We start from the raw sequence: 14,300 nt of genomic DNA, 5'->3' as shown, positions 1-14,300 counted from the left end.
GGGTAAGTGACAATATTCCCGACACACCGTTTTACAAAGCGATCTTAGCGTTACGATTATGCATAAGTCTATATTAAATTTTGAAAGTTGCGACAGATAAATCCTTGAAATAGCTAGATGGAACGGGGTCAAGGTCCGGCCCAGGAAGCCGGTGCACCTGCAGTGAATAGCGATCCTATGTCAAAGTAAGCACTGTGTCATTCACGCCACCCCTAGTGCACCTGCAGTGAATAGCGATCCTATGTCAAAGTAAGCACTGTGTCATTCACGCCACCCCTAGTGCACCTGCAGTGAACAGCGATCCTATGTCAAAGTAAGCACTGTGTCATTCACGCCACCCCTAGTGCACCTGCAGTGAATAGCGATCTTATGTCAAAGTAAGCACTGCGTCATTCACGCCACCCCTAGTGCACCTGCAGTGAATAGCGATCCTATGTCAAAGTAAGCACTGTGTCATTCACGCCACCCCTTGTGCACCTGCAGTGAATAGCGATCCTATGTCAAAGTAAGCACTGTGTCATTCACGCCACCCCAAGTGTATCTGTAGTGAATAGCGATCCTATCTCAAAGGAATCACTGTGCCACTCACGGCACAAATAGTGCACCTGCAGTGAATAGCGATCCTATGTCAAAGTAAGCACTGTGTCATTCACGCCACCCCTTGTGCACCTGCAGTGAATAGCGATCCTATGTCAAAGTAAGCACTGTGTCATTCACGCCACCCCTTGTGCACCTGCAGTGAACAGCGATCCTATGTCAAAGTAAGCACTGTGTCATACACGCCACCCTAAGTGTATCTGTAGTGAACAGCGATCCTATGTCAAAGTAAGCACTGTGTCATTCACGCCACCCTAAGTGTATCTGTAGTCAATAGCGATCCTACGTCAAAGCAAGCACTGTGTCATTCACGCCACCCTTAGTGCACCTGCAGTGAATAGCGATCCTATGTCAAAGTAAGCACTGTGTCATTCACGCCACCCCAAGTGCACCTGCAGTGAACAGTGATCCTATGTCAAAGTAAGCACTGTGTCATTCACGCCACCCCAAGTGCACCTGCAGTGAATAGCGATTCTATGTCAAAGTAAGCACTGTGTCATTCACGCCACCCCACGTGTATCTGTAGTGAATAGCGATTCTATGTCAAAGTAAGCACTGTGTCATTCACGCCACCCCACGTGTATCTGTAGTGAATAGCGATCCTATCTCAAAGGAATCACTGTGCCACTCACGGCACAAATAGTGCAGCTGTAGTGAATAGTTAGTGGTAAATGTTCGTAATATTTAAATCACATCACCATAAACGCCACGGCATCGGAAAGTGACCCCATGGCAATGTCATCACTATGTGAGTCACAACACACACACACGGTAACCTTTAACAGTGTCAGTATTAGGGAAGCGCCTTGGCTAACACACTGTCGGAGCACGCATACATGTACTTCCATTCACAACCTCCAACAACCTCCGGCTGCAGACATACCCACACACAAACAATAACAAATATGAAACAGAGTTTCAAGTTCAACACATCTCGATCCCTTGCTTCAACACGGCAGTGAACCACGGCCAATACCCGCGCCCCCACAAACACACCCTCGGCCTTAACGTGCCCCTCGCTGCGATATCGTCTTGTAAACACAGACTTACCTAGCAGTCTATGAAAAAAAGTCTGGCGATATTTCTGTTTCACCTTGAAATGACAACTTGGCGGCATTTAGCCTGCATTTACATGCACTTACTACATTCAACACAATTATTCTCCGCACAGCCGAAGCCCTTCACAATGAAGCTACGAAGCTGATGTCCCAGTAACTACTGTGATATGAATATAGATAGCTTGTGACGTAACAGCATTCGCGCTATGCGGTCCAGTTCGTTATAAGCTGCCGTATTACGGATAAAACAACATCGGAATTCGTTTTGGACTTAATGCTTGGCCAAGGTAAGTACACTTTATGATTTTTTATTGGTAATGTTCGTATATAATATATTGAATGAATCATAGGTATATGCAGTTGATATATCTACTGTACAACGTGGTATATTCGGTATAACGCTCCTCGCTGAATGATAACTTAGAGTGCAATTGCTGAATACACAATACACCCTAATTTTGTATGTATATCGTATGCACATAATAATAGTGACAGCCGGTTGTAGTTAAAACCGCAGTGTAAGAGTTGTTTCAATTTTAGGAAACGGAATGTGTTTTTCATAAACAAATGTTTAACCAATTTGTAAAAGGTCATTATGCCATGTCATCGATATGCTGATATATCATATTTGTTTATTTTCTATAAATTGAATGTATAGGAGCATTGGTACTGTTAGAGTCATAATGTATAGCTGTTTTAATTTCACCTGTCACGCGAATTGATAAATCATCGAGGAATACTTCAATGATACTAACAGAAGGGATATCCGGATCTCGGTGTCCCCGTAGATTATACATATTTCCCATACCATTTTCCAAAGAGGACGTTGATAATGATACATTACGCATACACAATGTTTTACATGTATCGTGTGTTGAAATAAAATATGTGCCAAAATATTTAAATCAAAATAAAATTAATTATAAACAAATATTTAAAAGACTAACAACAGAAAGTAATAACTTTTAATACACAACTGAAAAAGGAAGTTTTTAAAAATCGTTATCTCGCCTCGTAACCGAGATCAACTGTGGTATTGTTGTATGACGTGATCTCCCACACATCACAGCCACACTTGATTGACGTACGGCTCGGGTCCACTCGCCAGCTAATGCCATCCTGCACATACGGCTACCGCAGCCTGATCGAACTATGTACGATTTATTATATGTACGTGACTCGAGAGCAAACTGAGGTCATCTGACGCAATATGGGACTTAGAATTCGTTCATGGTTGATAGGATTGTGATATTTTATTGGTTGTTGAAGGACAGTTGTTGCTATATTTAAGCTATTCACGTGATGCCGGAATGTGTGACTGTCAAGCTGATTCTTGATTATTTTGTGTGCAGTACTTATCATGTCCTCTTTGACCTGTGTCCATGATGTCATTGTTGGTTCATTAATTAATGTTGTTGTTTTTATGCCGACGTGGTCCATTTTCAATTTCTTTATTGGTCTTAACATTTATTTGTTTATCAGTGTGCTTTGCTTTCTTTAACATAATTCACACAATCAGTTGGACACAATGGCTGCCGAGTGTGGGTAATTCCTAGGTTGATTGATGCATGGATGGAACAACTGCCGTGTCTAGCCTGGCTGACATGGTGTGTGATCGTACATCGGAGACGAGACAACTGGTATACGATCAGCTATCGATTTCCTTGCTTTAGGCATTCATGACTGTATCAATATATATATATGGGCGGTCGGGTAGCCTAGTGGTTAAAGCGTTGGCTCGTCACGCCGAAGACCCGGGTTCGATTCCCGACATGGGTACAATGTGTGAAACCCATTTCTGGTGTCCCCCGCCGTGATATTGCTGGAATATTGCTAAAAGCGGCGTAAAACCTTACTCACTCACTCACTCACTGTATCAATATATCCCTAACTATCTTCATTACTCACTTTTTATCTTATGCTAATGTTCTTTGTATGCTCTTGGGTTTGATGAGTTAGCCCATGACGCCGAACGACGGTTCGATTCCCCACATGCGTACAATGTGTGCAGCTGATGCTAGTGTCCCTGCATTTGTGGAATATGGCAAATGCGGCGTAAAACCATACTCACTCACATAAAAAATGCTGTGACCCATTTCCGAACATATCTGCCATCATGAGTGTAAAAAAAGTTGATTCTGTATGTACTTTCCGCTAGTACATATATGTCACACATCCCGTGTCCATCCTTGCCTGTCGGGACGTGCCGTTCGCCAACAACGTTGCCAGGGACAGAAGGGAATGCAGTTGACCCTCGCGACCCAGGCAACATGTAACACGACGTTTACCTTTGGCAGACACACGTGGGTCAGCTGTGTTGGGACATATACCATCACCCTCACGGTGAACACCTAGACAGGTCGCCATTCATCACGTAGATGACCCACCGCCTGACACGCAGAGCGGCGTTTTATTAATACCCTGACGGGGACTTTCCAGAGGTGACTGCAATATCGGATACTTTTTTATATTGAATTTCTTCTATTTTGGGAAACACGCAGTTTGAAAAGGCATTGCTTTATGATGTGTGTAAATCAAATTCATAAATAACGATTTACAGTCAATCAGTTTATAGTCGCGTGTGGTATGTGGAGACCTGGCTGGCATGTGGGGGTTGGTGTGAGATGTTTAAGGTGTCATTTATTTCAAGTAATCACCCTTACTTTTACAACCTGTGTTGATTTATCGGTATCCAAGGTTGAGCGTCCGTGGAGCGGAAGGTTGGGAGTTCGATCCCCAACTACGTTAATCAGAAGACGTTAAAAGATGGCACTTGTTGTTACCCTGCCTAGTTTCGGCATTAGGATCTAAAACAGGGACTGGTCGGCTCGGGGTCAGCATACTGTGTCTGAGAGTGCAAAAATCTTGGACACGACGTTTAACTCCATTTTACCACACCTCACCAGTATTTAAACACTCTACTTATCCGCGCGTGTTCTCCGCAGTGGAACCTGGAAAGTCGAACCCCGTTAATCCAGGGTCCCACCTTTCGGGCGATCACATGACATTACCCATCACCCGTAGTCCGATTTCACTGGACGAGCTACCGTCCGGATAAACGGTGTTTCACTGTCTCAATGTCTTGGACACAGTGTTCTCTGCAGAACGCTGTCTGTGGCGCTTTCCTTTCTTCTTTTTCCTTGGATTCAGGTCTGTCCTTCTGATTGGCATCAGAACAATGTCTCTCTTTTTCCTGTATGTCTTAGTGCGAGCATGTTTTTCATGCTGTAACGGTATTCCTCCGTATCTCCCGTTATTCTGTGCATGTATGTAATCACATCTTTGGGACTGTATCTGTAACAATGTGTACGTGATAGCTGTAATGATCTGATGCACAGGGTCTCTGTTAATGGGCCGGACATTAGTTGGTTGGTTTATTGTTTAACGCCGCACTCAGCAATATTCCAGCTATATGACGGCGGTCTGTAAATAATCGAGTCTGGACAAGACAATCCAGTGATTAATATCATGAGCATCGATCCACGCAATTGGGATCGATGACATGCATCAACCAAGTCAGCGAGCCTGACCACCCGATCCCGTTAGTCGCCTTTTACGACAAGCATAGTCACCTTTTACGGCAAGCATGGGTTGCTGAAGACCTATTCTACCCCGTAATCTTCACGAGCATTAAATATTGTGAGGTGGGATAGTGGAAGTGCGTGTGTGGGATGGGTTTGGTGGGGTTGGGCGGGGTTGAGTAGGGGTGGGGTTTCGAGGAGAAAAACAATTTGTTGGACGCATACCATATTTGTAATAATAATGATACAGAAAATTATAAGGAGGAGGAGAAGGAGAACACAAACTGTACTCAATTGCACCGGACCCGTGATGATCCGGGGTATAATAGGTCTTCAGTAACCCATGCTTGCCGTAAAAGGCGACCTGCTTGTGGGATCGGGTGGTCAGGCTCGCTGACTTGGTTGATTCATGTCATCGTATCCAAATTCCGTGGAATATCACGCACATAGCTAGAATATTGCTGAGTGCGGCGTAAAACAACAAACAAACAAACATAATAACACCAATCTCACTGACGAGTTCGTCCTTCGTAGCAATTCATCCCGTGCAAACTAATTACACAATCCTATCATACGTTACATTGATCATGCATACCTCAGCATGCATATGACGTAGCACATGTCTGCACACAGGGGCGGCCAAACAGCACAAGTTGTGCACGAGAGCTGTAGCATATGCTGACAGCCCAAATACAAACAATATCGGGAATACTATCAACACCCCAGTTAATACACGTTCCACAACTACACATATGGAGAATCTTTGTTGGGATTTATTTAGTATCCCGATATTTGTTCAGGGCAAGCGAAATGACTGTGCTACTGCAGGGTATTGTGTGAAGCAGCCGGTGTAAGTTCACGTTGTACGTCGCTCCCGACGCCGTTAGTAGATGAATAGGGCGTTTGTGCTTTTCTTCATGTTGAGAAGGGTGGCCCCGGGGCAACTGCTGAATGTGCATAGATGCATAAGTAAATATAATTATGGTAGTTCAAGATCTCATAAACAGCACTTCATGATTTGAGCGTTCTTCAGAGGGGCTGTGCACATGTTTTTTTCGGCACACGAAGAGTATGGTTTAAAAAGGTTTACGAATACCAACACGAAATACGTGCCCAAGCGCATGAATTGTTTGATGGAGAAGAATTGAATCTGCAGAAATACCAATAATGCACTGGCGATTTCCCACGTACAAATTCCGCACTTAACGTCAGATGGTAGACAAAGGGGGTGGATGTTATGCAGTCTATCGGGATTTGACGATATTCGTATCACACATGTTGGTTTAGTTCAGTAGAAGTTACATGTCCGCGTTACAAAGATTTTTTTTAAACATTCAATAAGAATGGACTCAGCGCCTCAATAGCTTCATATTTCATATGGGCACTCGTACCTGGATCTGTGACGTGATGAAAGAACGGCTTAACTGCTAGGCCTACCTAAAACACGAAAAGCTTGCACACATCTGTGAGGGCAGTAGAAGATCCTTAATCACACCATAGGGTAAATATATACTAAACAGGAATCCAGTGAAAAGTTCTCAATGACACACATCCAGTAAGTACCGTAACCAACCGATCCCCTTTTCAGTCATCTCTCACAATGCACAGATATCTTTTGTACCGTAACGTACGATGACAGGCAAAAACGCTTTGAACAGTGCTGCAGTTATATCACGGCGTGTTAGCTTGATCTGGGAGGAAAGCCGGAAGTGGTGCAGGTCATTTACGTTTTACCCTTCTGACTCGAACCCCACATTCTTTCGTGCGTTAAGAGACGCCAACTCTACATTTCGGTACCTTAGTCAACCGGGTCACTCGGGTTCATTGCTGGCCTTGGCATTTTATGGATGTTGTGCTGCTGGAGGTGATATAAGGTGACGATTCATGCACGATGAGCACGGGCGTTGTCGTCCTAAATGACAAAAAGTTGACCCACACGCCATGCACATGGGACAACAAAGAGTGTCAGGATATTGCACCGATAGTACTGTCCAATGACCCTTCCTTGCACAATATGGAGGGTGCTCGGTTAGTCAAAGTGATGCCAGACCACACCACACAACTGATCCACTGCCAAATCTGACGTGAGGTCTCAGGTTAACATTGACTCAACTTTCATTCCGACGTCGCCAGACACGACCGCGCCTGTCAAGGAAGTGCAAAAAGAGAATCGAGGCTCATCTGAAAACATGACACGTGACCAGCGACGATTACCCCAGTTTAGACGTTTGGAACATTATCGACGTCTGTTGGCAATTTAACGATTTATGAGCGTGGAGATGAGCTGGATGTAGACGAATTCTAATCGTCCAAGCCTGTAACTCGACTACCAGTAGCTTGGTGAAAGTTTGCACTAAAATTTGATTCGAAGTTTGCGCTCGAGTTCGTGGAGCCTGGTATCGGATCAATCGCTCTTGTCGTTGATCTGGAACACCCTGAACGGGGTCGTTCGTCGCTATTTCAGGGTTGACACCTGTTCCATAGTCTGCTAAGCATAGACTGTGAAACATTGACCGTATTGATCTCTGCACGCTGACTTCTGCCAGTTTCCAGCATGCCAAAAGCCCGTAGACGCTCCGCGCGTTGCAGACGCCGCATCGGAAGTTCATACACAATCAATGAATGAAATCAAGTAAATCAAACCTTTATGAAACCTGCAGAATCACTAAGATTGACAGAAATCATGATCCACATAGATTAATCGACCTTCCTTGAGAAAGTCAAAATCAGGAATGACACCCTACTGCACGTGCAAACTGAAGGTTGTGTTTTGATGTTACGGTTTACAGATATAAACGTTCTTGCATAGGATGTTTGTCGTCAACACTTATACCTGGTTCTAATACTTGGTCTAAATATTTTTAAGAGTATACATATTCATGAGCACTTTTAATTATTTTGTTGTGTCGCCCTTTTCTAAAGCTGAACAGACCCATGAAGATCCGGTGTAGAATAGGTCTTCAGCAACCATTGCTTGCCGTAAAAGGTGACTATGCTTGTCGTAAAAGGCGACTAACGGGATCGGGTGGTCAGGCTCGCTGTCTTGGTTGATGCATGTGATCGATCCCAATTGCGTGGATCGGAGCTCATGATATCAATCACTGGATTGTCTGGTCCAGACTCGATTATTTACAGACCGCCGTCATATAGCTGGAATATTGCTGAGTGCGGCGTTAAACCAACCAACTAAAGCCCAAACAGAAATCAGGCGATGTCTTCAGACATGGTAACTATAATTTCCTTGGATCTTTTGTTTGTCGCAGAAGGATAAAACGTTTTTTATCAGTAATTTAAAGGGTAGAAAGATTGAATGTAAAATCTTTACGATATTTGCACCTTTGCATTTTCGCGATTCTTAAAGCTGATCGGGATCGGGTGGTAAGGCTTGGTTGATGCATCTCATCGTATCCCAATTGCGTGGATCGTTGCTCATGATGTCAATCACTGGATTGTCTGGTCCTGACTTGATTATTTACAGACCGCCGTCATACAGTTGGACTATTGCGTAAAACAACACACAAACAAACATCTGTGTCATCTTGATATAAGGCTGTCTTCAGTGATGTTTCACTGAAGGGCTGACATTTCATACGTTATCTTCATTTTTTTCTTGCCCCCAAGTTGCCAAAAAGCTGTTTATCCATGGTGACAACATTCAAGGGTTTTAGTAAAGCTTTAAAACAGTTGTATGGGAGACATGTGGAAGACATTTCCAAATATGATGCATCCGTGACAAAAAAATATGACCGATGCAATTCCCTATTTTGACCGGAACCATATGTCCCCGTGTTTTCCGGGTTAACAATTAACTTGTCTGTGCATGTGTTTGTGACGGGTGCCACAAGAGGAGCAGGATACGCTCGCCTTTTTCGCGAACACTTGGTATCATCATTATTTATATAGTGATTCGTAGACATATGCTCACATAGTCGGAATCGCACAATCGACTCTGCTTTTTGCATAACTTTCTAATTGATATGGAAACTGTTTTATCGCTTATATGTAAGTAAGAAATATATAGAATAACCTACTCGAAACTTGGTATTAGGTATTACGGATTATCTTATCTCGCCAAAGCTCCCAACACCGATTTTGTTTTCATCGATAAGCCACGTTGCTGTTGCAGGACATATGTCGCAAGTATGGCGTATTGTTGCGAAACGAAGAAATAGAAATAGAAACTATCCACAAGAACATGAAATACGTGCATTGTATCGGTATGGCCACATGTCAAACACAGATAGATCGACCAAACGCACTGAACAAACATCCTTTTGCTGGATGTGAGAAGGAAATCCTAAACATTTAACGATGGAAAATACAAAAGTCCGTAACTGCGACGTGGTTTATGCAACGCTCTCTTAGAGCTAAGTTAGTGCTTCGGCGCGTCGCAAGTTCGCGATCATTGCTACGTTTTTACACATATCTTTTTTCTTTTTTTCTTTCGGCATCATCCTTTCGAATTCTATGTATTAATGTTTAATAGTCTTGCTGTATCTATCCCGTGGGAATGTCGGCTCCACCGAAACCAAGGCGATAAACAACATACATTCACTATTAAGAGGTACACATTAATGGAAGACGAACCAGTGGTTGATAGAATGGGCAACGATCACCACATCGATTACAATCACATTATTACCCCCTCGCTGATGTGAGCTGAGACAGCAAACTTGGATAGATGGTGACTATATGCTGACCCTGAGTCGCTCCGTCGAACAGGAATCTACCTGTAGCAGTCCAGCGGTGTGGCAGATAACAGTATACACACTGACATGTGTCTCAGATCAGACAGCTCCATGAATATGCTGCCAATTTCTTTATATTTATTTGTTTGTTTGCTGTCTAAGGCCAAATTCAGCAATATTCTATTTTTATGACGGTGGTAAATAATCGAGCATGAGCCAGACAATCCTGTGATTGACATGGGCATCGACTAAGCCAACGAGCATGACCACCTCTGCTACCAATTCTAAACCGGATCTTAACGGATCTTTAAGACTTCCTCGAATATTGATGCTTCATTACACGTGATCTGAACCAGAAACTCGTTATCACTTTACAGGTGTAAATACAGTTATTGAAACTGTGCGACAACTCCTGTAGCACATAGACTGTTCTTAGAATTACTTTGCAACTGACACGTCATAATTCCTTTCCGCTGTGGTACAAAATGAAACAGGCTCCGAGGTCACACATGGTGAGGTCATATATAAATCTGCTCTTACAAAGAGCATGACGTAAACGTCTTTGAAGATAGCATGTTTGTTTTGCCCCATATCTTTCATAGGATGCATTGTTTCAGCAACAAACTTCGAATAACACTGAGTTCATTATATCCTGCTTCGTGTACACCCAATCCACATTCAAGCTTCTTGATCTGATCCCCATGATGAATTAAATACTGTCCTGACTACCAACACACATGATATGAGTACACCATGATAATTTGTTTGATACATCATGACAGGAACTATCGCCTCCTTGACTACATCTCAGCGTTCTGCGTCGTGACAACAAAGAACGTCACCTTGTTCTCTCGCCACAAACAGTCCTCGATCTAGGTGGCCAAGCTTTTCTTAAAACTCATTGCCTGGAAAATAATCAGTAAATTTTAATCTACTGTAAGCTCCTAACAATGGTTGTAGGGACGTTACACGATGCTCTCCCACTGTTACAAGAAGGGAAAGATTTTGCCATCTCCCTTACCCCTGTAAGTTAACCCCCCGACGTTGAAACATCAAAGACGCACCCATCCCATGGTTATTCTCAAGTCACACGGCGTAACCTTGCCCCACGGGCAACGTCAACTCCTGGGGATATTTTAGCATATCGCCTTCCTTCACTCTTTTTCAACACATTAGCAGTCAACCGTACACCGATCTGCAAAAAAGTGTTTTAAAAGTCGTTAGCACATCACTTGTGTACCTGGACCGGCTTTAACGTTCTTGGCGTCTGTGATGAAGGTAAGGTATTGCTAGTATCGTGGCATCAATCTCCCACTTTTCTTACCACCACTACATTGCTAACATGCCACATGCAGGTGTTACAGGATTGTTCATTGAAACCTAATCCAGATAATGCTATCAGTAGTCGTTTTTTTTAAGCTTTTAGACGTGTTCCACTTTATCAGATTTACTAAATAGTTCTTTTAGTAGTAAAATGTCCCTTATATGTCTTATAAATATTTCAGATGAAGATTTACGAGTTGGATTCCTTTCCGGGGATTAGTGTTAGGTGATCAGCAGGGATTTCTTCTGGGCCCTTCGGCATTTACGTCGGTGCCTTTTTTCTATCGTTTTCCCGAATCATCTTTGTACAGAAATTGCGTATCAATGTTTTCCACCTGAACATACACTTGAAACAATAGTTGTTCATGAGTTGCAATTAAATGTGTCCTCTCAATAACACAACAACGATACCTGATAGCTTACAGCAGGTGTTTAGAATATATCAACCCAACAACTTTACTCACGCTTGCAGGGGAAGTCGTGTGTCATTATGTACCGTACAAGTAGGACATTGGCGTTATCACGAGACACAAAACGTAATAATAACTTCAGATGTCTAATGTATTCAGAATTTGTGCAACATACCTCTACCTACCTGTGTGAGGAACATTTGACCGAACTTTAAACATATATGATAATAATATGCTAACAAATCTTATGTTAATGTGTTATAATGTTTGAAACTATTTTTAATTGAGTTTGGCCAGTGCTCATTTCACAAAAGTGTGAAATACAATGTCAGTAATAACGACAAAGTCACACGCCGAAACTGAAATTGAAAACTTCAAATATACGACATTAAAGCCTTTGACCAGTGAAATACAACCCATTTGCCCATTCTAATGACGATTTGCAACACGTCGATCATTGAAATGGTTGCATTATGTCTGGCAGATTGGTTTGAAGATGAAGACATTCATTTCTTAAAGCGAACAACGAAAACAACATTTATAGCAGATTACAATGAATTAATCATTAAATTTCATTCTTCGGAATGTCCCGGGACACTGATAACGGAACCAATAAGAGGAAGAGGGTTCAGAACTCACTGTGCAATGATCAACTACCCGGTTAAAAAAGTCCCATAATTTGCCTGTCACAGGCACTTTACATCTATAATGTTGTATGATAACGAATTTCAAATGCGTATCAAATGTCAACACGTTAAGCAGGAGAAAGATATTATATTTTTGATGATTTTGAATAAAGCACCTCAGAGAATGTCAACAATGCAGATGAGACCTCTACCCAAACGTTATTGTGTATAGATATATTTAGCAAGTTACTTCAATCTTATTCCCCGAGATCACGTTTCAGATAATTGCACTCGGAATTCGGAGACGCACTTTCAGTTTGATATTCCATTGTAAATGGAGTTCATAAATTGCATTTTGTAACACCTAATGTAACACAAACCACACGTCAGATATCTGTATACTTCAGTTTGCCGACAGATGTAATTATATCCGACTGGCGTACAAAGTTCAAATCCACGTAGATAACTCTTCATGTGAAAGAGACAGCTATTTTTTAGACCTGGCGGCCCGATCAAAGAATTAGCCCTGCCTCGAGAGTTACCTCCCTTTACTAACCACCGGTTGCCCTGGTTGGCAATGGTTCTTGATCTGGATAATGGGGATAGAATAAATTTTCGGTCACTGCTTCAGGATAATTATGCATTTTTTTCTGAAAGGAGAAGTCGGGCAAATTTCTTTTTTTTTGTTCATCCAGCATTTCAAACAAACAATCTCTTTTATACAACCTCAGGCAAATATGTTTTTCAAAAGTATATGATGGAACATAAATGTTTGCATTTGCGCGGGTACATTCATATAATGCTACGCTGACATGAAAAGGGTAAGTTTGTCGTTTGTATGTGACATAGTGTTCATGTCCTTCAATGTCCTTTGTCTTTGATTAAATATATTTATAAATGTGCTATATTTCATCACATTCGTCAGAAAAGACAATGCGGTCGATGTCATCTAAGATTTCATTCTTAACAAATACACTTGTTAAATTAGCATTCTATCTTGTTTATTAATCATATAAAGACGTAATGAGTGAGTGAGTGAGTGAGTGGGGTTTTACGCCGCTTTTAGCAATATTCCAGCAATATCACGGCGGGGGACACCAGAAATGGGCTTCGCACATTGTACCCATTTCGGGAATCGAACCCGGGTCCTCGGCGTGACGAGCGAACGCTTTAACCCCTAGGCTACCCGACCGCCCTATAAAGACGTAATGACTCAGCACGCATGCCTGGTGCAGTCCACTCTTGTCCATATTAAGGAACCGAAGTTTACGAAGCCTCTCCGGCTATATCGTGGCGTGGGTTACCAGAAATGACTTTGCAAATTGTACCTATATGGGGGATCGAACTCAGGTCTTCAGCGTGACGAGAAGAAGCTCTAACTACTAGGCTCCATCATCCTTCGATAGATACTGCATCGGAAACATAAATTTGTTTTAATTATTTTGAAGATGTTTTTACAACTCTTTTACCAAAATAATTATATATGATTATTTCTTTTAGTCTCTTTGCTGAGTGAAATACATTTTTTTAAATCCATGAAAGCAACAAAGATATTGCAATGTTTAGGTTTTATGATTTCTAAACGAAAGCCTAGTCCTGTCCTTATTAAGACTGAGACTTAGCTCCGCAATTTCTTAAACCTGTGTCAGTAACAGTCGTGTCTGTACACTGTGTTCAACAGAGAAATTCTCCTGTAGTTATTCGGGATCGTCACCTCTTCTATACAATGCTATATACCAGTCACTTGTGGAGTAGCTTTGTGAAACTGAGTACTGGACTCTGTTTTTTCAAGGCTTTGCATTCACGGTCTAACCAAACTTGTTGTCCTCAACGTCTACGTTCACGACCCGGAAAGGGATAACTGTTTTAGTCTTTCCTGAAGTGATTACCTGCTCATTAAAATATTGAAGTTAGTAGTTTATCAGTAACATAATCCACAAAACAGCAAAACAACTGGTCCGATGCGACTTTAATGAGGATGGCGGTGATGACGACCATCGTGGTATTGAATTGATAGTGATGTTGATGTTGATGAAGATGGTGACGATGTTGTTGATGACGAACATATTTAATTGGT

General features: G+C 42.2%; 1 protein-coding gene across 1 annotated transcript in view; it reads left to right on the top strand.

The window, feature by feature from the left end:
* The first annotated feature begins 1,814 nt into the window (after positions 1-1,814).
* Positions 1,815-14,300, top strand: part of LOC124139848 — a 142,932-nt gene continuing 130,446 nt past the window's right edge. Inside the window, exon 1 of the mRNA XM_046507228.2 lies at positions 1,815-1,942. The gene's annotated coding sequence lies outside the window, so the exon portion shown is untranslated. The remainder of the gene's footprint in view (positions 1,943-14,300) is intronic.

The sequence above is a fragment of the Haliotis rufescens genome, unplaced genomic scaffold (assembly GCF_023055435.1).
Source record: "Haliotis rufescens isolate VD_foot unplaced genomic scaffold, xgHalRufe1.0.p SCAF_7, whole genome shotgun sequence".
NCBI lineage: Eukaryota > Metazoa > Mollusca > Gastropoda > Lepetellida > Haliotidae > Haliotis > Haliotis rufescens.
Note: the sequence above shows the minus strand (reverse complement) of the source record. Positions and strands in the feature narration are given on the sequence as shown.